General features: G+C 32.7%; 2 protein-coding genes across 3 annotated transcripts in view; one reads left to right on the forward strand and one right to left on the reverse strand.

Annotated features, from left to right (window-relative positions):
- Window positions 1-25,640, reverse strand: part of LOC111053333 (N-alpha-acetyltransferase 15, NatA auxiliary subunit) — a 242,434-nt gene that overhangs the window by 129,990 nt on the left and 86,804 nt on the right. The gene's annotated exons all lie outside the window — the stretch shown is intronic.
- Window positions 1-25,640, forward strand: part of LOC111048759 (extensin-2) — a 91,590-nt gene that overhangs the window by 10,590 nt on the left and 55,360 nt on the right. Inside the window, exon 1 of one of the 2 annotated variants that reach the window (XM_039439292.1) lies at window positions 11,362-11,420. The exons of the other annotated variant lie outside the window; for it this stretch is intronic. The gene's annotated coding sequence lies outside the window, so the exon portion shown is untranslated. Of the gene's footprint in view, window positions 1-11,361; window positions 11,421-25,640 lie in introns of those variants that run through there. 2 annotated transcript variants of the gene reach the window in all.

Below are 25,640 nucleotides of genomic sequence, written 5' to 3' on the forward strand. Positions count from 1 at the left end.
AGAATTAGTTCGACTACCAGATTTCGTTATTTGTTCTGATGTTACGAGCTTTAGTTCAATTATATTATTTAGTATTGTTTCCTAAATATTTTCCTTGTGAAGGAATTCTTCCAATTATTCAAGATTTCCCATTTTCATAGTTTTTCAGTATAATTATTACATAAATTGTAGTAGTTTGTTATTTGAACCTATATAAAAAATTGTTATTTATTCTTTATTGATTCATACAATAAGTACATTATCAGAATGATAGGGAGAGAAATAAATAAGGTAACCTTGTGCTATTCCTTTCCCAAATTTAGATGAGGTTACACACAGTCCATAAGATATAAAATGATTCAGATTCAGATTCCTTTATTCATGTGTTTAACAAAACATAATTCAACTTACGTTCTAGCGTTAAAAATAAATACCAGTAGCGGTAAAATGACATGGTGAATCATATAAAACTAATGAGTTCTACAAAAATATTGAGCAAGAAAAATTATGAAAAATGCAAAAGTTAAGGTACTACTGTAATGTTTTCAAATGAAACGGTGAAGTTTGGACCTTAAGAAGTCCATTCTCAGAGAGGGTATCAAGGATACCCTCCCCTTCAGCACTTAACCGTAAATGATGGTAGGTTAACAATTACAACAACTGTTGTTTTAGGAGTGAGTTTGAGTTTCTTTTCAAGTTTTAAAATTTTCAATTAATTATACAGTATTTTTCAGTTATCAGTGATGGTTTAGTGAAGTATTCTTATTTAATTTGGTTTTCAACTATTCTGAATTCTGAATTCATAGTTTATAATTATATATTTTGGACTCGAAATTGGACAACAATAATGAAGGGTAAACATAACCTATTTTTGGACAATGTCTAACTAAATTTGGGAAAGGAACAGTTTTGGGCTTTAAGCCTGTTGTTTCTTTCCCAATAGTTGAGAATGATATTGTATGTATCAATGTATTTATTTATAAATAAATAAATTAAAAATAGGTTAAGGATGTATAGGTTAATTTTTATAGGTTATTCTACGTTTTTAAATGCAATTAATTATGTGTATTTTATTGTTGTTGATGAACCAATTTAGTGAACCTGAATTTGGAAGTAAATCTTGCATTTCCCTCTCTACACTATCACGGTAGTGACAGTGTGGAGACAACACAAGATAGTATATAGCAACACAACATTGCATTGCATAGTTTGACAATGCAAGTTGAATAGTTGACATAGCAAGTTTGAATACTCATTAAAAAAAACTACAAACTAAACTCAATACTTCCGTATTTATAACCAATAAAATCTCATCCATATTATTAAAATGAAGAAGAAATCCAACATCTTCTCGATTTCTCAGATTCCTTAGACACTCTCAACAATAGAAAGTTGTCATAGTTTAATTTATGGTATCGGTATAATTCGAGCATAATGATACGACTGCTAACGACTCGAGCAATATAGAATTCTCAACTGCTTATTTCCCAAACCACACCATTTTACCATAAATAGCGCGAAGGCGCTAGAATTTACGGCATTCTAAGTACTTCTGTACGGATTTAAATGGCCATGAAAAGTATTCAGCACAATAGGTAGGCGACTACTTGGAAAATTATCCAATTTACTGCAGTTCTATTATTGTATAACTGAGAAATTGGAATACGATATCATTTGTCGTGACCATAGTTACTAATAAGTAAGTTATGACAGAAGAAAGGATAAAGCTGGAAAGTAATAAGACGATATTTCATCTGATAAAGGAGTCTGTTTGTCAACCTAGTTTGTTCCTCATTTCATTCAATTTATTCATATTACAAATTCACACATCATGTCAATGACTTGGGAAGAGTTCAACTCCCACATTTTTATGTAATAATATATGCGCTCTTGAAAAATGTTATTGCCCATGTTGATTTTGACAATTTAGTAAGACCTTTGAACAATTATTTGGAATCTTAATTTAAATTTAGGAAATTGTGGCTGCAACCGCCACATAGACACAACAATACGATTGTTTCCGGACTTGAACTATGCATGTTTTATGTATTTCTTTATTGTCTTCAAATATAACTAGTTAATGATTATTATCGAACAGTTGATGATTATTGTATCAACACAGAAGTTCATTATTGTATTATCACCGGGACAAATTATCAAAGCGGGGAATCTACAAATATCAGGTGTATTAATGTAACTTTGTTGATTGTATTTATTGAATAAAAACAAAATTTGAATTTCAATTATAGAAGTTTCAATATGAATTTTTCGTTTGTTAGAGGAATAATAATTAATAGATTGATCGTTGAAGAATATTATTATAGAAACTATGATGAAGATTGATTCAACTGCATCAAACAACACTATCAGAAGAAATTTAAAATAAATATCAAGGAATACAAAATTAAGAATTGAATATGAGGTACAATGTCGATGTAATACTATCAAAGTACCAAACTACAACACTTTCCCAAAAGCCAATAGGACTCTTGAAGCCTCCTCGAACCGCTATAAGAATCGACACATATTCCAGGATTTTAGCTTCCTTTGTATGAAAACCCATGTCGCTTCCTATGTCCACCGTACTATATTATACTGAGATTCACTTCAGTGTCAGTATTCCTTATATAATAAGCCAAACGCTTCCCATTCGAACAATGCTGTCAGTTTGAACTGAATCTCACCTTAGTGAATAAGAAAACTTGCGTGATTTGAGTTTTGGCCAGAGCATTTGATTAAGTGACATCACAAAGCTCAATGGCAGTTATTTTGCGACCGAAAAGAAAGCTCTGAAGAGAGCAAAAAGAAGAGTAAAAAGAGAGGAACTACGGCGTGTGCGCAAATAAACACGCAAGCTCGACCACTGATCACTCAATGGAACCACACACTGTTACTCACATAACCTACAAGTTCCGTTACTGGAATAATTCAGTTCCGCGAAAAATGCACTGTGTCCAGAATTAGAATAAGATACATCTTCACAATATACTGAACTTTCTTAATGTCCCTTCTAATTAGTTTGAAAGTTGTAGGCCATTCATGAGCGAGGTCTACTGTTCGCAGAACTACTAGTATACAAAATATACGTGGATGATTTATCCGTGTGCAAGGAGGAGTCAAACTAAATCAGACAGTTAAATACACTGGTTTGAATTAACTTAAGAAAATTATGATACTTAAACATAGCTTGGAATTGAAATTAAATTCAGAGGCGCTTATGGGTTTCACTCGGCAGTCACAACTTTATGAAAAACATTGTGTGGGGAAACTGTAAATATTGTGTCGGGAAATAAATAAAAATCATAATACTGTAGATTGATTAACCATAATCAATTTGTAGAGATTTGAGTTGAATATTTTTGTTTTTAATTAGTTTTTAAATATCAAAATTTAAAATTTCTAGTTCAGTTATTAGTTTTGAAGTGGAAATTGGACTTTTTGAAGTGAAAAGTGAAATCTTAACCTCATTCTTTTTTGAAACGTTTATTTGTAAATTTAGGAGAAAACAGTTATGGGCTATACCTGTTGTCTTCTCCCAATCATATTATATAATTATAACTATGATTTGCGATTGTCAATGAAATAAATAAATACATACTGTCAAAGTACTATACAACGACACTTTCGCAAAAGCCAATAGAACTATTTAAAGCTAGAACCGCTATAAGAATCGACATGTATCCCGGGTTTTTAGCTTCCTTCATATGAAAACTCATGTCGCTTCCTATGTCCACCCTACTATACTATAGCCTACTGAGATTCACTTCAGTGTCAGTATTCCCTAAAATAACCCAAACGCTTCCCATTCAAACAAAGCTGTCAGTTTGAACTGAATCCCACCTTAGTGATCCCACCTTAATAAGGGGAACTTGCGTGATTTGAGTTTTGGCCAGAGCATTTGATTAAGTGACATCACAAAGCTCAATGGCAGTTATTTTGCGACCGAAAAGAAAGCTCTGAAGAGAGCAAAAAGAAGAGGAAGAAGAGTAAAAAGAGAGGAACTACGGCGTGTGCGCAAATAAACACGCAAGCTCGACCACTGATCACTCAATGGAACCACACACTGTTACTCACATAACCTACAAGTTCCGTTACTAGAATAATTCAGTTCCGCGAAAAATACACTGTGTCCAGAATTAGAATAAGATGCATTTTTACGTAATATTTGAATTTTGAATAAAATAGTAGGAATTCGATAAGTGATTTTTGATTTGATAGTATTGTACCCGAATTCAGATACATTATTCTTTAAGGTGCGTACAGATATATGCGCCGCGAACATGAGCAATTCACTTTTAATCAGCTGACTATATCTGTATTTTTACAGAAACGGTGAGATACATATATAAAAAGCTTGGCATCAGCTGATTAAAAGTGAATTGCTCATGTTCGCGGCGCGTATATCTGTACGCACCTTTAGGGGCCGGTTTCTGAGCTCGGGATTTGGTCAAGTTCTAGACTTCAAACAGCTGGAGTCAGAGACTTGGCTTTCCGAAACGGGATGTAGTCGTAGTCATTGTCATAGTCACGTTTGAATTAAATTTCGAAAAACTAGAAAATTGAACACGAAATAAAATAAAAAGAAAATAGTGTAAAGTTTCAGCTATTTTGAACTATTTAGGAATGTTTAATTTCGTCAAGGAAAAACGTTTCCAATTATAGAAATGAGAAAATAAAAACTGCGACTACGCCCCGTTTTGGAAAGCAAATTTTCTGACTCTAGCTGTTCGAAGTCTTGGACTTAGCTAAATCCCGAGCTCGGAAATCGGCCCTAAGTGTTTTTACTGAAAATAGGACCCAAAATCAAAAGTGAATGAAACACAACCAACTTTTTAGATAAGTGTATGAATCGAAATTCGGGGAAGGAACAGTTTTGGGATGTGTCTGATGGTCCTTCCCTAATCATTTTAATGATCTCTGTTTTGTGCATCATTGAATAAATAAATAAATTATGCATCTGATGACAACATTTTTGAATTTTCAGGTAAAATATGAAAATTTCACAAGATGAAAATGGTTTTTGAGTTATTTGATTACATTTGGTTGGCAGTTAACATTTTTGAAAAATTGTTTTAATGATAATCAATATAAAAATAACCAAGAAAAACTTTCTGTGCCGGTTGCCCAAAAGCCGGTTAAATTTTAACCGTGATCAATTTCACGAGAACCAATCACAGAAGTCGTCTTTTCTGAAAGTCACTCAGTGTTGTTGTGGTAGATATTCATATTAAATGTTAACAACCTAATATTGTCAAAACCACTAATTTATTAACACAATTTGAGATACTAGTTTCGATTGTTACACCACTATCAATCTAGTAAACTGAAAGCTTGAACATTGAGAGCATCAGAATATAGTGTGAGTGAAGCTCTACGATTGGCAATTAGCTGTCGACCAATGAAGGCTGCGCTCTTCTGCTATTGGCCGAGGCAATACTTGGGCGTGTCTTGCCCATAGGCCAGATAATCGCCAATCGTGGAGCTTCCCTCACACTAGACATTCTACTTCTCAATGTTTAAGATTTCGGATTACTAGAGATTGATAGAGGAGTAACAATAGAAACTAGAATCTCAAATTGTGTTAATAAATTAGTGGTTTTGACAATATCAGGTCGTTCTCATTTAATATGGATATCTACCAACAAAATTACACAAGGTGTTTTCACAAGAACGCAGGGAGTTATTCATGATGTTTAAGTTTAGATTTCAGTTTACTGGAGATTGATAATGGTGTAACAACAAAAACTGGTATCATAAATTGTTTTAATAAGCCAATGGTTTTCACAATATCAAGAAGTTTACATTTAATACTAGCAGGCGACCCGTGCTCCGCAAGGGTCTAATAAAAAACTTGACAAACTGAAAACTCGACCAACTGAAATATAGAACTATTTAAAATAGGCCTATAACCATCCTCGGTAAATTAAGAATCTATATGCAAAATTTCAAGTTAATCAGTCCAGTAGTTCAGACGTGATGATGCGTCATTCGTGAATTTCCTATCCCGCATGTGTATGAGCCCCAATTCTTTCCTTTATTATAGTATGAATATAAATGAGTGTAGGATTACTATACTTGAGTGTAGTGTTTTAATCTGTATGTTCTCTTGATTTAATGATTTATTTATCATATTATTCTATGATGTATATATAGTATTCTTATCTCATAGTATATCAAGAGATACTGCAATACAAAATATTACGGAAGTTGGGATGCTCAATAAAAAATCATCACCAATAAGTCTCAACAAATAACCAAGATTACAACATCTTTCAATTTCAACAATTCCTTTCCCTTTCAACAGCCACTCCCTCATCTCAAACCCAATTACAACCAACACTAAAGAAACTAGAGCGGAAGATTGAAAAAATCTTACAACACTGAAAGTGAAACATTAATTATATCACAAGAAAGGAAAAACGGCAGATAGCATTAACTGTACCACACAAGAAAAAATTGAGAACATTAATTATTGGGCAGCTACTATTGCAGTAGTAGAACCGTTCTAACTTCTTTCGCTTCTTCGTGTTCGTCTTCTTCTTCTCCTTCTTCTTCGTGTTCATCTTCAAAATCTTCTTCCTCTTTTTCTTCTTCTTGTTCATCAACATCTTCTTCTTCTTCTTCTTCTTGAAAGCTTGGAGAAATGTGTGAGATTTTAATTAGACCCTACACTACTGCTACCGGGGTCGAATGAATGTCCGAATTAATTACTGACTATTCAAGTAGAAAGATTGCTGCTTCATCTTCTTCTTCTCCTTCTTCTTCTTCTTCTTCTTCTTCTTGAAAGCTTGGAGAAATGTGTGAGATTTTAATTAGACCCTACACTACTGCTACCGGGGTCGAATGGATGTCCGAATTAATTACTGACTATTCAAGTAGAAAGATTGCTGCTTCATCTTCTTCTTCTTCTTCTCTTCTTCTTCTTCTCCTTCTTCTTCTTCTTGAAAGCTTGGAGAAATGTGTGAGATTTTAATTAGACCCTACACTACTGCTACCGGGGTCGAATGAATGTCCGAATTAATTACTGACTATTCAAGTAGAAAGATTGCTGCTTCATCTTCTTCTTCTTCTTCTTGAAAGCTTGGAGAAATGTGTGAGATTTTAATTAGACCCTACACTACTGCTACCGGGGTCGAATGGATGTCCGAATTAATTACTGACTATTCAAGTAGAAAGATTGCTGCTTCATCTTCTTCTTCTCCTTCTTCTTCCTCTTCTTCTTCTTCTTCTTCTTCTTCTTCTTCTTCTTCTTCTTCTTCTTCTTCTTCTTCTTCTTCTTCTTCTCTTCTTCTTCTTCTTCTCCTTCTTCTTCTTCTTCTTCTTCTCCTTCTTCTTCTTCTTCTTCTTCTTCTTCTTCTTCTACTCCTCCACCTTCTTTTCCACCACTACCCAATCTTCTTCCTCTCTCCTTCTCCTCCTCCTCCATCATCTTCTCCTCAATCCTTGACCACAATCACGCAGCAGTAGCCATGTACACCGACCAACACAATCAACCGCTAATCAACCAGTGACAGTAACTGTGCTGTCTCTCACACTGTCCACAATCCACAATCCCAACGTTACAATTCACTGCATCTGAAATCCAATTCCAAGTCACTCTGACAGACTACCACTTGATTACTATTCTCTCTCTCCCTCAATTTATCTCTCTCTGTCTATTGTAACATACCTAAATAAAGAACTCTAATCAAATCTAATCTCTCTATCTCTTTCTCTGTCTATTGTAACAGACCTAAATAAAGAACTCTAATCTCTCTCACTCTCTCTGTCATCGTGAATTCAGGTCTCACTCCACCGCCCCCAAGACCTTGAAATCTCTTCTACTTCTCGGGGATTTTCGTTCTTTTTTCTCCCAAGTTTATATCAGCTAGCAATGTGTGTTTCACAGTTGCTTGGAATTTGTTAGCTGTGCAAAAAAACAAACATTTGCACGTTTACAGGTGATTAAAAGTGAAGTATGCGAGGTTGCTCACGTGTATTGCTCAAGTGTGCCTTGAATTTGGTTGCAACAGTGGTGACATGTACCAATTACAAGGCGTGTCCTAGTGGGATTTCAATTGGATTTGATTGGAAAAACGTATTTAAAAAGAAGACAATTTGATTATTGCCGTATACTAAACAAAACTATTTCATAAACCACAACGTAAACTATCAGTATAACTCTTCTTCATAATTAAGAAAACTAAAAAAAATAGGAAAAATCCATTGGTATATGATTTTATTGAAAAAAAAATGAGAATCAAACTTTGTTGAATACAGACTACCCCAAAATATCTGTTAAATCCAAGTCCTTTTTAGAAATCATAGAACCATCACGTATTAATAGGAAAAACCCTTTCGTATATGATTTTATTGAAAAAAAAATGAGAATCAAACTTTGATAAAATCAGACTACCCAAAAATATCTGTTAAATCCAAGTCCTTTTTAGAAATCATAGAACCATCACGTTAAGATGGCAGTGGAGAAAGATAGGAAAACAACGTTGTCGATCCTCTGTCTTGTCAATGCCTTCTATAGACGGTAGCTGATACAGGTTTATTGATGTAAAATATTAACTGCTCATTCCCATTCAAAATGATCAATTATATTTTATCAAGTCAAAAATTATATTTTTCAATAAATTCATAATGAATTTTCATAATTAAGATAAGATTTTTTGTTGATTAATTATCAATTTATTCTACATTGTTAAGAGACGATCGCTCTGGCAACTGAGCAAAGCGAGAAAGAGATAGAAAATCCGCTTCGTTGAATGATAGACAAAGAAAGCAATACCATTTCTAATCAATCACTGCCATAACAACGTGGACCTCACTGAAGACTTGTGCCTGGATAATGGGTGTAAGGAGGGATGATAATAATCCTCCCCTGGGAGGGGTAATGATGATGATGATGATGATGATGATAAAATAATAATCACATATTGGGGGGGGGGGGAGGATGACAATATGATAAAGTAGATATGAAATTAAGTTTTTGGTGGGTTCCGAACTACTGGAAAAAGATTTTGAAGCTCATAACTGTCTATTAGAGGTGGCAGGTGGCACCAAGTTACAGTTTGTGCTCCAAAAATATTCTCTGATGGTATACTAGAAATAGACTATGAATCACAATTATCAACAGACTTCTTAAAATACCTGAAAACTTGTCAATCTAAGGACATTTAAAAATCCCGATTAAGTTCAAAACCTTGGTAAAATCCTAACTAAATGACCCCGGCGATAAATTTCAGGATTACTAAAAATAATTTGGAAGAAAGGCCTTCAACATTCATCATGAGTTCTTCTCTCTCGCTCTCTATCCTCTTCTCTCCCTTCTTTCACATTCCATTCTCTTCTTTTCCTCTTATCATTAGGATCCTTTCATTTCTCTCTAAAGCCATATAAAGGAGGATTATCATCAAGTATTGTCTGGAAACGCCGCTTTTAAAAATGCATCCCAAGTTCAAAAGAAATGCATTTAAAAACCCGATGGATAAGCTGTTATACATGACCACACCCATATTATCATTCCTATCTTCCAACTGATTCAAGTTGATGTGAAATAAAATTAGGAATAGTTAACAACAATGGTAAAAACTTTCTAAAACGAATTTCCATTACTTGACAACAAAAATTACCAGAAACCATCTAAATGATTTAGAAAAGAATCGAACTTACTTGGGAAGACTTTCTAAAACGAATTTAACACAACTATGTAAAAGAAAATAAATCGAATATTAAGTTTTTTTTTGGTCCTGCATGATTATTTCTTTAATATGTGAATATTTCCAATTTTATTGATAATAATGTGAAATATTTCTTCTTTTTTTTGGTTTTGAAGCATCTAAATTTAAAAATCTACGTTGTGAAAGTAATTGAGGACTGAAAACTTTGTGAAGTAAACAACCACAAGACTTAACCTATTTGGGACTATGTGTAACCTTATCTAAATTTGGGAGAGGAATAGCACAAGGTTACCTTATTTTTCCTCTCCTTATCATTTTGATGATTTTACTTATTGTATCAATAAAGAATAAGAATAAGAAACTAAGCCACTCTAACTGAAATTCAACATTTTGGAAAAGCCTCTCTGTAAAATCTTTCTCAGGTTAGACAACAAAAATTATTGCAAAAATATTGAGAAAGGAATTTCAATCAAGGAGAAGGCTCTCATTTCCTCCAAACCAAACACACACCTTTCCTATTAAGAAAAACAACTCAAAACTGCATCTAACCACATTATAGACAGTACAACTTCAAGTATAGAATACTCTTAACCTTCCGGCAGCCGCGCTGTTGTAAAAAGTACAACAGTGTCAGTTTTTGCTGCAAAAAACTATTGAATGGGGTGGTGTCAGTGAATGAGTCAACTATGCATTCCAAAACTTTTCCCCCATCACTCTACTGAGTTGCAATATCAACCGAGCAATGGTTCAGTCTTTAGGTGCCATTTAGTCGCGACAGTGCATAAGTCGCACTGTGCATAAGATAGGGTAAGACTGTATACGGGGACTGTGAACGAACCAATAACACAGAATTGATGGCTTTGCTTGATGTACTTTATTGGGATATGAAATGGTAATCATCCAAATGTTCATAGGCGTAAAATAATCCAAGAAGATGGAAAAAGTAATTATATAATTAATTAATTAGTTTTGACAGCAAACAGAGTACATAAGACTTGGAAAATTGGATGTTGTACAAAATACAACACGCGACTGCTCGTGTGACTGAGTAGGGCGCGACTACCGGAAGGTTAATAGATAAGAATAACAACACTCTCAAGAAAATCAATACAACACTACAGCTAACCACATTATAGACAACAAAAATCCATACCAAAGAATATAGAATACTACTGATTTATAAGAATACATAGACAACACAAATAAAATACAATTATAGACAAGACAATTTCATACCAAAGGCACAGAATACTCTTGATATATAAGAATACCAACACTCTCTGATTTATATTCAATGAAACTTCAACACACACATTGACCAACGGAAATCACATGATATCAGGCCAATAAATTATGATTGACGTCTACCGCAATACATAACACTATCCATATACCTGTATTTACTCATCTGTATTCAATTCTATACATTCCCTACATATCTATACTCATTTTAATCTATATTTGAATCTGTTTTTCCCTATATCTATATTTACTCATCAACACACAACATTTCCTACATCTCAGACACTACTTTCCTATTGTGAGTATCCATGAGTCTGTCAGTGTTAATTAGATGGGGAACATTGGTGTTATTAATAATGAACTCTGACAATTTTAAGTGAGTCTCACAATATCTTATTCACATTTCCTTGCTTGCAATATCCTTGTAATGTTATTCTATCTCTAGTTACGTGCAAGTCTTAACCAGGATCTCAAGTGCGTACACAGGATGAATATCTTCTGTAACCGACAGCCGTTCGATGAATTATTGAGGTAGTAGCTTTCTATCAAACATATATAGTTCACTAACTAGGTTCATTGAAATCAGAGGTGTGTAGTTCAAATATATGTCTTACAGTGTGGGATATCTATACAAATGTTGTCATGGTGAGCGTATTATTTTCGAGCTCAAAATTTGTGTTTTTTTGTGTAGTTGATATTGTGGTAATTATTCATATTAAATGAAAAAGACTAAGAAATTGTCAAAAACAACAGATTTATTGATACTTAGAAAGACCGGTTTCGGTTATTACACCATTGTCAATCTCTGATAAACTGAGATTGTTTCACTGATTGAGTGAATCTCTGTTTATCAGAGATTGACAATGGTGTAATAACCGAAACCGGTCTTTCTAAGTATCAATTAATCTGTGGTTTTTGACAATTTCTTAGTCATTTTCATTCAATCTGTATGTGTTTTTATAGAATTATTTTGTGATTTTGATTGTTTGTTTTATGGTCTTAAGGAAGTTTTATCACTAATCTATCAAGATTTAAAATTATTTGTTTTATTCTAATTTGTATTTATTATTTAGCGTATGGCAGATACACAACAAATATATATAGCTCATGAGTCTCAAATGCCTAGATATACACTGCATATTTCCAAATTCTTTGAGATGTTGTGTAGTTTGTGATTTGTATAATTCAGATTGATGATTGAGTGTAAAATGGACATAGCCTACATACTATTCGAACAATTAAAGACAAAATTAGGAAATTTAAGTAGTTTTGGGCAATGGCCTGTTTTTTCTTTTCCGACTATTGTATTATTTACTCTATCCAATAAATAAATAAACTGTATGAGTTGGATTCTAACTATAAATCATTTGACAATCATATATTTATTATTATTAACAACATCCAATGGATAATGTATTGTATAAAGGTATACTATTTGTTCATTTATTCATTGCATTCCACAATCACAACATCAAATTAATGCAGATGGAAATAAATTGGAAGTTGCATTTGCTCAAATTCTAATTACAGCATTTAATTGGGATTATCGTTTAATAATAATTATCAATTTAATGATTGAGAGATAATCAACAGGATAAACCCAAAACTGTTTCTCTCCGTAATTTTGATAAAAATAGTCCAGATGTATTATTATTACTAAACGAAAATCCAAATTAAATGCTGTAATTCACCCTAAAGACTTCTGCTACTGCAAATATTGACAACAGGGTAAACAGCTAGACGGAAATCGATGAACGCTACCATAGCCTCCTCTAATACATAAATAATAAATGTATTAGAGGAGGCTATGACGCTACTATTAAAAATTATTTATCAGCCCGAGAATTTGTCAGCCATTTTAATTTCCATCTGTAGTCTAGATGAGGTTATGTTAAAACTTCCTATTATATTTGCACTCACAAATCTATTTCATCATCTCATCGAAAGTATTCATTGAATTCAAATGTACAAAATAACTGAAACCAAGCTAAATAACATATTATTTGGACTCGAAAATCTATTATGAACATTTTATTCAGACGTAAACATCAACGAAAGATTACTATGAATATATCATAGAATAATAAGATTGACAGATTATCAAATCAAGAGAACATATAGATTAAAACACTACTCTCAAGTATAGTAATCCTACACTCAATCATATCTATACTATAATAAAGGAAAGAACTGGCTTATACACGTACGGGATAGGAAAATTATGTTTGACGCATCATCACGTCTGAACTATCAATGAACTTCAATTTTTGCATATAAATTCTAAATTAATTTAGGATGGTTATAAGCCTATTTTCAATTCTCCAAGATTTCATTACGTCAAGTTTTGAAATGGACCCTTGCGGAGCACGGGTTACCTGCTAGTCAATAATAATACTATCAACAGCATACATTGAATTGATACGTGCAGATCAACTACAATATGTAGCCTACAATGTAAGAGTGGAATACATATATATTTATTTTCATACTGGACTTGTAGGTGAGTGGAATATAAATAGATATATCCATACCTGTCAATCAACTCTCACTGAAAAGCCTTCGATGGTACTCCAACTAATCAAACAGCAATCAATCTACTTCCGAGTTAAGTTCTTACTTCCGATTTTTCTTGTTTTGGTTTCGCACTTACTTTTACTTCGTGTCTCTCTTTCCCTTTTCTCTTGCTTCTTCCTCTAATTCTGTTATCAGTTCCCTAAATTTCTGCAATAACCTTGCCTAATCTTCTATTTATTTGTCATAGTCATTTGGAATAATCCTTCAAAAAACAATCAACTCTAAGGGCAGGTTTCCGAGCCCGGGATTTAGCTAAGTTCTAGACTTTAAACAGCTGGAGTCAAAAAACTGGCTTTCCGAAACGGGGTGTAGTCGCAGTCCACGTTCAAATTGAATTTCGAAAAACTATAAAAATGAACACAAAATAAAATGAAGAGAAAATAGTGTGAAGTTTCAGCTATTTTGAATTATTTTAGAATATTTCATTTCGTCAAGGAAAAACGTTTCCATTTATAGAGATGGGAAAATAAATATTATCTTAAAAACTGCGACTTCGCCCCGTTTCGGAAAGCCAATTTTCTGACTCCAGCTGTTTAAAGCCTAGAACTTAGCTAAATCCCGAGCTCGGAAACCGGCCCTAAATGCTCATTATCTTTATGTAAATTGCGTATGAAATGTTTCATTTTTATTTATTTGAAAAAAAAAAAACAAGTGAGTTACAAAGATTTGGTAACGAATTTTATGACAATCTGTCAATTTTACTCCTGCCACAATCTAAATTGATTGTAAAATACATTTATTCATTTATGATTTACATTTAACAATACACAAATCAAATATATGATTTAGAAAATATATATTAGAAAAAGATCAACAGGCTTAGCCCAAAACTGTTTCCTTTCCGAATTTTGATAGTAGTAAGCCAATGTCTAAAAGGTAGGTTATGTTGCTTCACTTTAAATCAAATTCCGAGTCCAGAAATATACAAACTGAAATTTAGAATTTAATCAGATTGAAAACTGAAAAGAATAAAAATATTGCACCAAACTGTAATTCAAAACTTTAAAACAGTGAATTATTTCGAAATTTAAAAACCAGAAAACAAAACTAAACTCACTCCAAAAATCACTGCTGATTTAACCATTCCTCAAAGTCAAATCACATTTTATTCACTCGAAATTCATACAAAATATTAACAAAATTATAACACGACAACTTACAAATTACAAGTCATGACAGCTGCTTTAATATTCTAAAGAAGACAAAGACCATTCAACCATTCTTGAAAACCTACCTCAAAATATCAATCAACTCCACACAATACTCAACTAAAATGCCCTGAATCTATCACAACAAGGCCAACTAATCCCTCCAGAAGACGTCTCAATGTAAGCCCACTGAAAGACGATGATCCACAATATAATTGAAGAACGATGTTCCCGAAAACCTATTAGATATGCGTGAAAGGTCAACCCGCAGCTCAAAGGAACTAGCTCTTCAGTTCATAATCACCGATTGACAGTTCAATTTCGAGCGACATGCAGAACGGTTACGCAATTCAAAATCTAAATGACTACCAGGATGAACTAAAATATGAAATTCGGAGCATAAAATCGAAGCCATCCAAAATGTCTGTTAATATTTCCTATTTCCGGCAGATTTATTTTAAATGGTAGTAGAGATGCTTGTTTACAGTTAGGTGCAATAAATTATGTAATAATCGATAATGGGGGGTGATGTAAAGCATAATACCTAATGGAACAGAGATTGAAGTATGGAAATTAACCAATCGTTGGGTAATGAATTCCCAATAAGAGATTGAAATGACGGATCAAAATAAAGACTTTTAGTTTTGAAATAACATGAGATTGTCACAAATTTTATATCAGAAGATGAAATTGAGAGCGCCCTAAAGTTGTTTAAAAACGTTTTTCAGTTACATTCTTAAAAACATTTTTCACAATAATGGATACACTATTAAAGGTTTTACAATAATTGAATTTTATCGAATCAAAACCATATTAGAAAAAAGTAAAATATAAATAAGGATAGATTTCAAAGAAAACTATTTACCAAACTGAACCAATGAGAGAATGTATAATTTTTTTTTTTTGAGAAACCATCACCAACTCGTTTTGTAAGGGATATAAAGCTGGGTCTACACCAAAGTTATTAACAAAATGTTAATAACTTAATCCTTATAGATTCTATTAGATTGAACGGAACTTGACAAACACATATGTTCATCATATGTGTATGATAAGTTATGTTCAATCTAATAGAATCTATAGGGATTAATAACATTTTGTTAATAACTTTGGAGTAAACCCAGCTAGAACTGACGTCAGATAGAAATAATGTGACTTACAGATGTTTCGGAGAATATTATCAACTAAATAATTTATAAATTCCTATCTGAAATTCATATTGAATTTATTTTTCATGTTGCACTTTTCAACAACCTTAGAAACACAAAATGAACATAATTTCAATTTTAATTGGAGTTGCGTTTTATCTTGCATTTTTGTAATCTGTCCGTGATAATAAGGCGAAGTTTAGGACCTTGGAAAGCCGAGAAATTTCTAATCAAAATGAGAGACATCAGATTCTCTGGGATAAAATTGGAGAGAAACACAATTTCAAGATCGAGTTGTCATCACTCGGATTTCTCAATTTTTCTAGAGGTGAAAAGAAGAAAATTGTGGCATTGCTGTTGAAAAATAATAACTCAACGTTTCATATATATCAAATAATCACTAATCAACGAATTTCGTGACAAGTGGTTACGGAACAAATTTTTTAAACAAATTTCAAACAGAATCAGAGATTCAACAATAGGGGCCGGGCCTGTTATTAATTAGTAAATAGCAATCAAGAGTTCATCTGAATATTTTTCAAGGCGAATACTTGAAACAATACTTCATACTTGAAATTCTGAGTTCATCAAAAATCAAGAGTCCATCAACAATCAAGAGTTCATCTGAATATTTTCAAATACTTGAAACCAAATACTTCGAAAACAAATACTTCGAAAACAAATACTTGAAAAATACTTGAAACCCTGATACTTGAAACAATACTTCATACTTGAATACTTGCAATTCAGCAATACTTGTTGAATTTCCTCAGCATTGTAGGAGATCTATGACTGAAATTCTCCGACAAAGGTTAAGATATATGTAAATTATTCCTCGAAAACTGGTGTTTTCAAAAACAGTATTTAAATTTATACAACTATTAAAGAAATTAATCAGCAACATACTTGTGATATGAAGCAATTCTTGAGATGTGATCCAACTGGAAACTTACCTGCAAAAGAGAAGAGAAATGATTCATTATTATGTTTTTAAAAAGAGTAACTAATATTTATTTATTCATTCATGCATGAACTATAACAATGATTGGTTGACAAGGAAAGGAACAACATGTGTAACGTGCAACCAAATACCGTTCTTCTCCAGAAACCTTTTTTTTTGCTGCTATTCTTTGTAGAAAAATCTTAAAGATAATTTAGAGATTGATAAATATGAAGTTCTATCAATTTATCATTAGAGGTTATATCAGTGAATGAAAAGAATTGATTCAAAAATGTAAGCTCGAATTTTAAGATGGATTGATAATATTGTAATTGAATCGATTGACCGATTGATATGTTTCGATCGAATTCAAAAACATGTCTATACTAGTTAATAATTGGATACAATGATGAATGAAGAGTCAAAATTAGTAACGGTAAGATTTATATATCAGAATTGAGCATTAAAGTCGGGTTGATTAGAGCGTTCTCGCTTTGGAGACGATTTCAGCTTCAAATCACGAACTAACTTATCAATAAACTAGATTCCAAGAACATCGACAATCATTAAATTCAAACTGGTAATCACGAACTTATCAATGATCTGTATATTTCAAAACATCAACAGTTTCAACTATTAATCACCAACATATCGATGATCTATATTTGAGAAAATATCAACAATCACTGACTTTAACTTATTAAAGACTTATCAATAATCCAGATATGAAGTCATATTATCATTAAATTTCAACCGTTATCATATTATGGTACACATACTATAACATCATAAATTATAAAATTGAAATTGTTTGTTTTATTTTGATTTGTAGTTTCAGATTGATGATGTGGTGTAGAAATTGAAATGAACATAGCCTACATAATAAATAATATTATTATTAAACGAAAATCCCAATTAAATGCTGTAACTTTTATGATTGAATAAATAGATAGAATATGGTAGAATGTTATAACATATCTATTTTTCAGTTAGTTTTCATTCACGTCTCTAGTTCAACTATCAAATCCAATGTATTGAATTGAAGCATTCCATTCTACAATATTCTCTCTATTTATTCAATCATGAAATTTATTCCATCAGTAAACCTACATAATATTTGAACTACTCAAGACAAAATTAGGAAATAGAAGTTTTGGGCAATAGCCTATTGTTTGCTCTATCCAATAAATATAAATAACTTATTAAACGTTAACGTTAATCAATGATCCATACAGCTATTTATAAACAAGTATGATCATCAAACGATAAATTTCAACCACTAACCCATAACTAATCTACATTTTAAGAAATCTACAACCACTTAACGTCACAATTCATTAACAAATTTGGTGATCCAAATTTAAAGGAATTTCCTATCATTAACCGTCAACTCTGAACTGAAAACTTATCAATGAACCAGATTTAAAACCACCTACAATTAACCGCCACATGGAGCAATCTATCTATCCGACTAACGACAAAAAATCACCCCACTATGACACAGTCTTCAATTGCTATCTATCTACCCGAATAACGACAAAAAATCACCCATTATGACACAGTCTTCAATAATTGCTATCAACCCGAATAACGACAAAAAATCACCCACTATGACACAGTCTCCAAACGCTACTGTGTATGGGTATAATTTAGGGAATCAGGTATGGGTATAATTTAGGTAAAATGGAAGCAGTCACTCGTAACATAATCATTATTCTGCGCGCACTAATTAGTAATTTGGCGCATGCCCACTGAACGAATAACTCCTCAAATCATCTTCCTTTGTTCTGAGAGATAACACAGGTGACATCCATTGCTTATCTCAAGAGAGAAAATAAAACAGGAGAAATGTTGTAATTTCCTGTGAAGGAGACATACGAGAGCACACACATCATTCTCTCTCTCTCACTCTCTCTGGTCCATATCCTGACTTGGTCCACTCTATTGATGGCATACATCCTGTGCCGATACTTTTCGGGTCACACCGTATACATTGTGAAATAAGATTACTATCACCTGAACTTAGAATCTCATTACAATAAACCCAGTCCTCCATTGTAATCGTATCTCCAATACAATCTGCATACCCTATCCATATAAATATTATCGATTATATAATATTGTCTTATTTATTATCGATATAATGTACTATCGATTGTAATAAACTGAACCAAATATTGTAATGAGCTTTAGTGGGATTGTCAGTATTGGTTGAACGGGAAGAGATGGATTAATTTACAAGAAATGCTGACAATTATAAATGAATCTCACTACGGCCATAGAGAGAGAGGGAATGTGTGAGTGTGTCAGAAGATTCTTCTTTGAAAGTCAATTAGTTGGTGGGCGATAACGAATAACCTTGATAGTAGACTGGAGCCTCACCCAACATATTATTTGATTGCATTTCAATAGCTCACATATTTATTGAGCTTGTGACACCGGGTCAAATTTGAAATTGAATATTAATGTTCTGTGACAGAACGATTATGTGAAGACAATTTATGTTAGAAGTTACCTCTGCTTAAATGCAGGTAGTAGCATAGAATAAATAATCCAGATTAACAATATAGATTGTTTATTATACTGTATACTTTTCTTTTAAGGGCTACTGATATTGTGTTTTGAGATTGATCACTGTATGGTACTTGGTTGAACTTGTGAAGAAGAATACGAAGGAAGAATGTAATCAAGTATGTACATTAAGGCTGTGCAAAGGCTAAAAATAAACTTTCTACTTGCGATATTTTTCAAAATTATTCAATTTGTATAACTTCAAGCTATCAAAATGGAAAAGTTTTCTCAGGAAAACATTTTTTCCGATCATTACTTTTTTGTGATATGAGCGCCTAAAGCTCAATTTTTTGGGATAGGACATTTCAAATTCGGTAAGAGATAAATCCATGAGATTTAGAAGATAAATTCTTCATAATATTGTTAATTGGATAAAATATATTTTTTTAAATATCATTTTTTTGAGAGAGTACCTAATTCAATTTACTAAAAAATGACCAAAAATTAATTTTAGTTGAGTTATGTTTGGAGAATCGAATAATTTTCTCAAAAATTGATATTTTCAAAACATTTTTGTTTTATTCAATCAACAATACCATGAAGAATCCATACTTTAAATCTCATGGATTTATATCTTACCGAATTTGAAATTTCCTGTCCCAAACATTTAAACTTTAGGCGCTCATATCTCAAAAAGTAATGATGAGATAAAATTTTTCCTAAGAAAACTTTTTCATTTTGATAGCTTGATGATATACAAATCGAAAAACTTTGAAATATACCACCAGTAGAAAGTTTCATTTTAGCCTCTGCACATCCTTAACTGAATAAGGCTCTATTTAGTACAAAATAACTGAACTTCAAATAAGGCACAGAACTTCAAAATAAAGCTCTATTTGATTTCAGAATAAAGCTCTATTCAACCTCAGAATAAGGCTCTATTTCAGAATAAAATAGATGTATTTTAGTTATGAGACCGTGGCGAAGTTTGGACAATGATGTCCACTCTAGAACTTCACCACTTCCTTACGGTACTGATTCAACTCCTTTGATTGAAATTGTGAAGAAAATTCCAAAGAAAATTGTTCAATAAACAACAAGCTTTTTATTGAATTTTAATTCAGGATGATAACCTCTTTTTTAGTGCATATATGGTCGATTGAACTTGGATGGAATGCTTTTTTATGATGAAATAAATATATTATAAAATACCACACTTTACCGATTTCGTAAATGATCTACCAATCACGCTAAGTATCCCAGTTTACTTCCTTACAACTTATTCAACCATAAACCTCCCAGACACCATTAATTCATTTTTATGACACTAAATTCATTTTTATGACACTAAATCTCAGTTTAAAGATACTAAAACTCATCAAGTTGAAAGCACCGTATCAAAGCTACTCGTATTAATTCCCCTATAAATCGCGAGATACTTAAAATAATAATTAATAACCGTGTGCAACTTTTAAAAATCAACCAGCACAGCAACAAAGGGCAATAAAAGTAATAATAAAATAATGACAAGGTCCTTGTGTTGGAGAATTGAACTCACGCTGAGTCTAGTGGCTTGCAAGAAAACAGTTCGAGAATTATTGTTATTTGGGTCTAGGGCGTTTCTTTCTTTCTTCTGTGGATTTTCTCATGAAACAGTGAGTTGTGTAACGTGGGATAAGATAATTGTCTATATTCCTTACTACTTTAGCCGTTAAAATTTCCTGAATTTATCTTCAACTCTGCATGGGGTCTGTGAACCGTATACTTCCATTCGTATCAAGTTGTGTGTATATTTCCATACGCCTTCAAGTAATCTTTTCATTTTTAAGGAAGGTCTCCAATTTTTAGGAAGGTCCCTACAATAAACTGAGAATAATATGAATTTCTATACAAGGACTTTACAATTCATTCATTTTTAAGGAAGGTCTTCAATATAAACCAATAGGCTATGAAGAACAATCTTCCTTAATACAATCAGGCACTAAAGAATCTAAAACTGAATTATAACACATTGGCAAGTGTGAGAGTATAACGTATATTTTACATTACAATGGAATAGGTATATCTAACTAATATCTTTCCCATTGAAGAATCCGTTCCATTCATTCAGTAGGACTTTTACTATGCTTAGAAAAATCTAATTTTTTGTCAATACCTTTCAAAATTAAAAAAATTATTCAAGTAGTAAGTTAAACATAATATAATGAAGGAATGACAAAAATTCAATGAATCATAACTAGCACAGCTTTTCTCATTAGATATCATCCATTTATCATCAATTATTCTGTACCTCCAAAAATTATGTAATGAAGATCATATCCAAGTGCCGGTTGCACAAAAGCCTGTTAAATTTTAATCGTGATAAAATTCTACGACAACCAATCAGAGAAGCCTTTTCGAGAAAGCGTTCTCGTGGCATTTAATCATAATTAAAACTTGACCAGCTTTTGTGCAACCGGGCCTTAATTTTTCAAAGTAAACTTATCAGAGATGCCTCATTTTCGAAAAACCGTTCTCTGATTGATTCTTGTGGCATTTAATCATAATTAAGTGGATTAATTTAATCTGAAAAGTGGACTCAAATCAATTCAAGTGGGGTCCACGTTATAATGGCAGTGGATAAAGATAGAAGAATAGCGATGCCGATTCTTTTCATTAATTAATTATATTTCTACACTGTCAAAAACATAATTGGCATCGCTGCGGACCAAGAAAAGGATAGTACCACCAGCTTTGTGGAATGATAGACAAGGATAGCAAAAGCAAAGTTGATCAAATACTGTCATTATAACGTGGACCTCACTATAACATAACCTATAATTTTTATTCATTCATAACTCTACCTCCATGTTATTATCATTCATCCCATCATCATCACCTAGGCTTGAAATACTTCTAGAAAGTCGCCTTTGTAAAATAATAAATAAAAAAAGAAGTTGACCGGCTTTTGTGCAACCGGGCCTTAATACGTCAAAGTCAGAGAACCCTTATTTTCGAGAAACCGTTCTCTAATATTGGTCCTCGTGACATTTAATCACTATTAAAACTTAACCGGTTTGTGTGCAACTGAGCCTGTAACTTAGATTAAACTAAGTAAACTAAGATTAAAACGCATTCAACAAACGTGATAAACCAAGCCTAGTCGGCAGTCAATTTATTGTCTTCATTGATATGGTCACTCACGTTGATCCCTGATCAATTTTTACAGCCAATTTTACAGTCTAAAATCGTTTTCAAGTCACCCTACGACAAACCTCACGGCGCGACTCAAACAATTTACCGGATTACTCAGGCTATTTCACCTTCCGTAACAAAATACAAGAACCTAATCTGTCTAGACAATTCTGGAAGGAAACGCAGAGAGAAGAAAAATCACCCGCGATAAAAAACAAACATTTGATTTGGAAGGCGTAATGGGAATCCAATAGAAGAAAATTTACGTTAGGTAAGAAGAGGGTTGGGTAGACAGAGTTGGGTATGAATTTTTCTACATGTTAAGTCTGGTCAGACACCATTGATTATAGAATAGTAAGAAATATCCATAGAAAAGATTGAACAAAATGGATTGTTAACTTTCTCAGATTGATTTCAAATGGAGGTACTAAGCATTGTTAACTTTCCTAGATTGCTTTCAAATGAGAGTACTAAAATCACGTCACTTATATGGGCTACTTAATTCAAATTAATAAAAACAATATGAAAAACTTGAAGTACCCTTTTATTAAAAACTTTGAAAGATTTTAACGACTATTTTCGACCATTGGTCATTTTCAAGTTTTTTATCTAGTCGTAAAAATATTTTAAAGTTTTTAATAAAAGGGTATTTCAAGTTTTTCATATTGTTTTTATTAATTAATGAGAGTACTAAATTACATCACATCGTCCTACAAGTGATTCAGATCTACAAATAGATCTGTGTAATTGAAAATCATACTTTTAGTATTACAGTATTTAGAGCTCTTCCCCTCACACAAATTCGTCTATGTGGGGGGAAATTCACCATTTTGTTTTGGTATTTTTTCATTGTATTGTCTTTCGATTTGTGAAGCAATTAATTTGATGTGTATTTAAACATGAAGACTAATAAAACCCTGAAGAAAAGAGTCTACGATAAACTAGCCCTGACGACTAAACTTAAAATTTCTACAACAATTTTATAATTTTCATATAATTTACTTTCAGACTGACTTCAGATCTTCCAAATGGATAGAGCTGCAATGAATTATTCATACTGAACAGGGGTGCCCGCCCACAGCATGTTTTGATGTCGCAAGTTCCGACATGAGGCTGAATTTTGGGGGGGATTTTTTGGAAAAAACTAGGGAAAATGGGGGGGATTTTTCAATATACAGTTTTTAAGTACCTAAATGAAAACCTAATTTTGAGAATTTTGGGGGGGAATTTTGCGACATGGACCATTGGGGGGATGGGCACCCCTGATACTGAAAAGCATTACAGTACAGAAATAAAATTGTAAGAGAATTCCAAAAAATAAACACTGTAGCTGAACTTTTAAATCTAGTAGCCTGGGAAAAAACCTCAACCTTGAAAAAAGGTTCAAGAATTCACGTTCAAGTAATAAATTAGAGAGCAGTTATATTTTAAATGTCAATTCCTAATGAATGAGTCATACACAGAACACGTTCAACTGGAAAAATATTATTGAATGAAAAATACTAAGAAATTGTCAAAAAACCACTGATTTATTGATAATTAGAAAGACCGGTTTCGGTCTCTGATAGTTTACAGTAAACTCTGATAGTTTATCAGAGATTGACAATGGTGTAATAACCGAAACCGGTCTTTCTAATTATCAATAAATCAGTGGTTTTTTGACAATTTCTCAGTCTTTTCATTCAATATGAATAATTACCACAATATCAACTACTCAACTACACAAAAAGGAAAAATATTACTACAAGACTGTATCAAGACTTACTTGACACAATTATATCAATTCTTGATGATCTTTTTAAAAGCAGGAATTATTTATAAAGAGCAAAATCAGAAACTTGAACTCTACAAGTGTAAAGAAATACTATAACTCTACTTGAACTCTACAAGCATAAGAAATAAAGTTGTCAGTATTTTATCCTGACACAATGCGTCCATTTGCAAGCACTTGGCGAAACTCCAGTTCACACATACAATTATTTACACCTGTAGGAAGACAGGAGACGACATTTGGCATAAGACCAACATTCTTAGCATGAACGTACTATTGTTGAGATAACTATCTACCTGAATTATAATGTTGGCAAATTTGTTCAGTAGCTTACAACAGACAATAGATCAGCCTTCCTGACTTGAACGATAAACTTCAGATGAGAATTTTATCAATCGAGAAATCCCAAGGGAGGAGTTTAAGGTGTAAACAAGTGACTACATACATAAAATGAGAATGAATTCTATCGTTTAGATTGAGCATATTGATTGTGAGGACACACAGAGGAACCTGGATTAACAGACGAGAAATTTTGACATTGAATTTAACCTTCCGGTAGTCGCGCCCTACTCAATTTCAATCACACGAGCAGTCGCGTGTTGTATTTTTTACAACATCCAATTTTCCAAGTGTTAAGTACTCTGTTTACTGTCAAAACATATTAATTTTTTGTATAATTACTTTTTCCATCTTCTTGGATTATTTTACGTCAATGAACATTTGGATGATTGCCATTTTATAGCACAATAAGGGACATTAAGCAAAGCCATCAATTCTGTGTTATTGGTTCGTCCACAGTCCCCGTATACAGTCTTTCCCTATCTTATTCACAGTGCGACTTATGCACTGTCACGACTAATTGGCACTTAGACTGAACCATTGCTCGGTTGATACTGCAACTCAGTAGAGTGATGGGGGGAAAGTTTTGGAATGCATAGGTGACTCATTCACTGACACCACCCCATTCAATAGTTTTGTGCAGCAAAGAAACTGACTCTGTTGTACTTTTTACAACAGCGTGACTGCCGGAAGGGTAAGTATTGGGTACTATACAACTTAATACAATACCTCCTATGGGAATTCATTTTAAACTTTGAATTGATTAAGGTATTTCATCTCTTACACACCTCAATTAGTCATGACAAAGGTCCTGGAATTTGATCAGTTGCGACCTGAAAACTCTGACACCAGACCTGAGCCAGTCAGGTTACTCGATGATATTGTCATTATTATACATCTCAATTCATTGAATTGAAGTAATCACTCGTAAACTATCAGAAGTATACAATTTTAAAATGAATCACGTATCAGACTTTACTTGAGAATCATGTGAAATTCATCAATTGTTATTACATTATTTTTCAATTGAACACACATTATTTGATTCATGATAAAAAGTATATTAATTTCTTCGCAAAAATTTCCAAAATTAGGTACCGGTAATCTTGACCCATAAATCCATTGCACCCACCCACTGGTACAGTT

The sequence above is a fragment of the Nilaparvata lugens genome, chromosome 12, assembly GCF_014356525.2.
Source record: "Nilaparvata lugens isolate BPH chromosome 12, ASM1435652v1, whole genome shotgun sequence".
NCBI classification, from domain to species: Eukaryota; Metazoa; Arthropoda; class Insecta; order Hemiptera; family Delphacidae; genus Nilaparvata; species Nilaparvata lugens.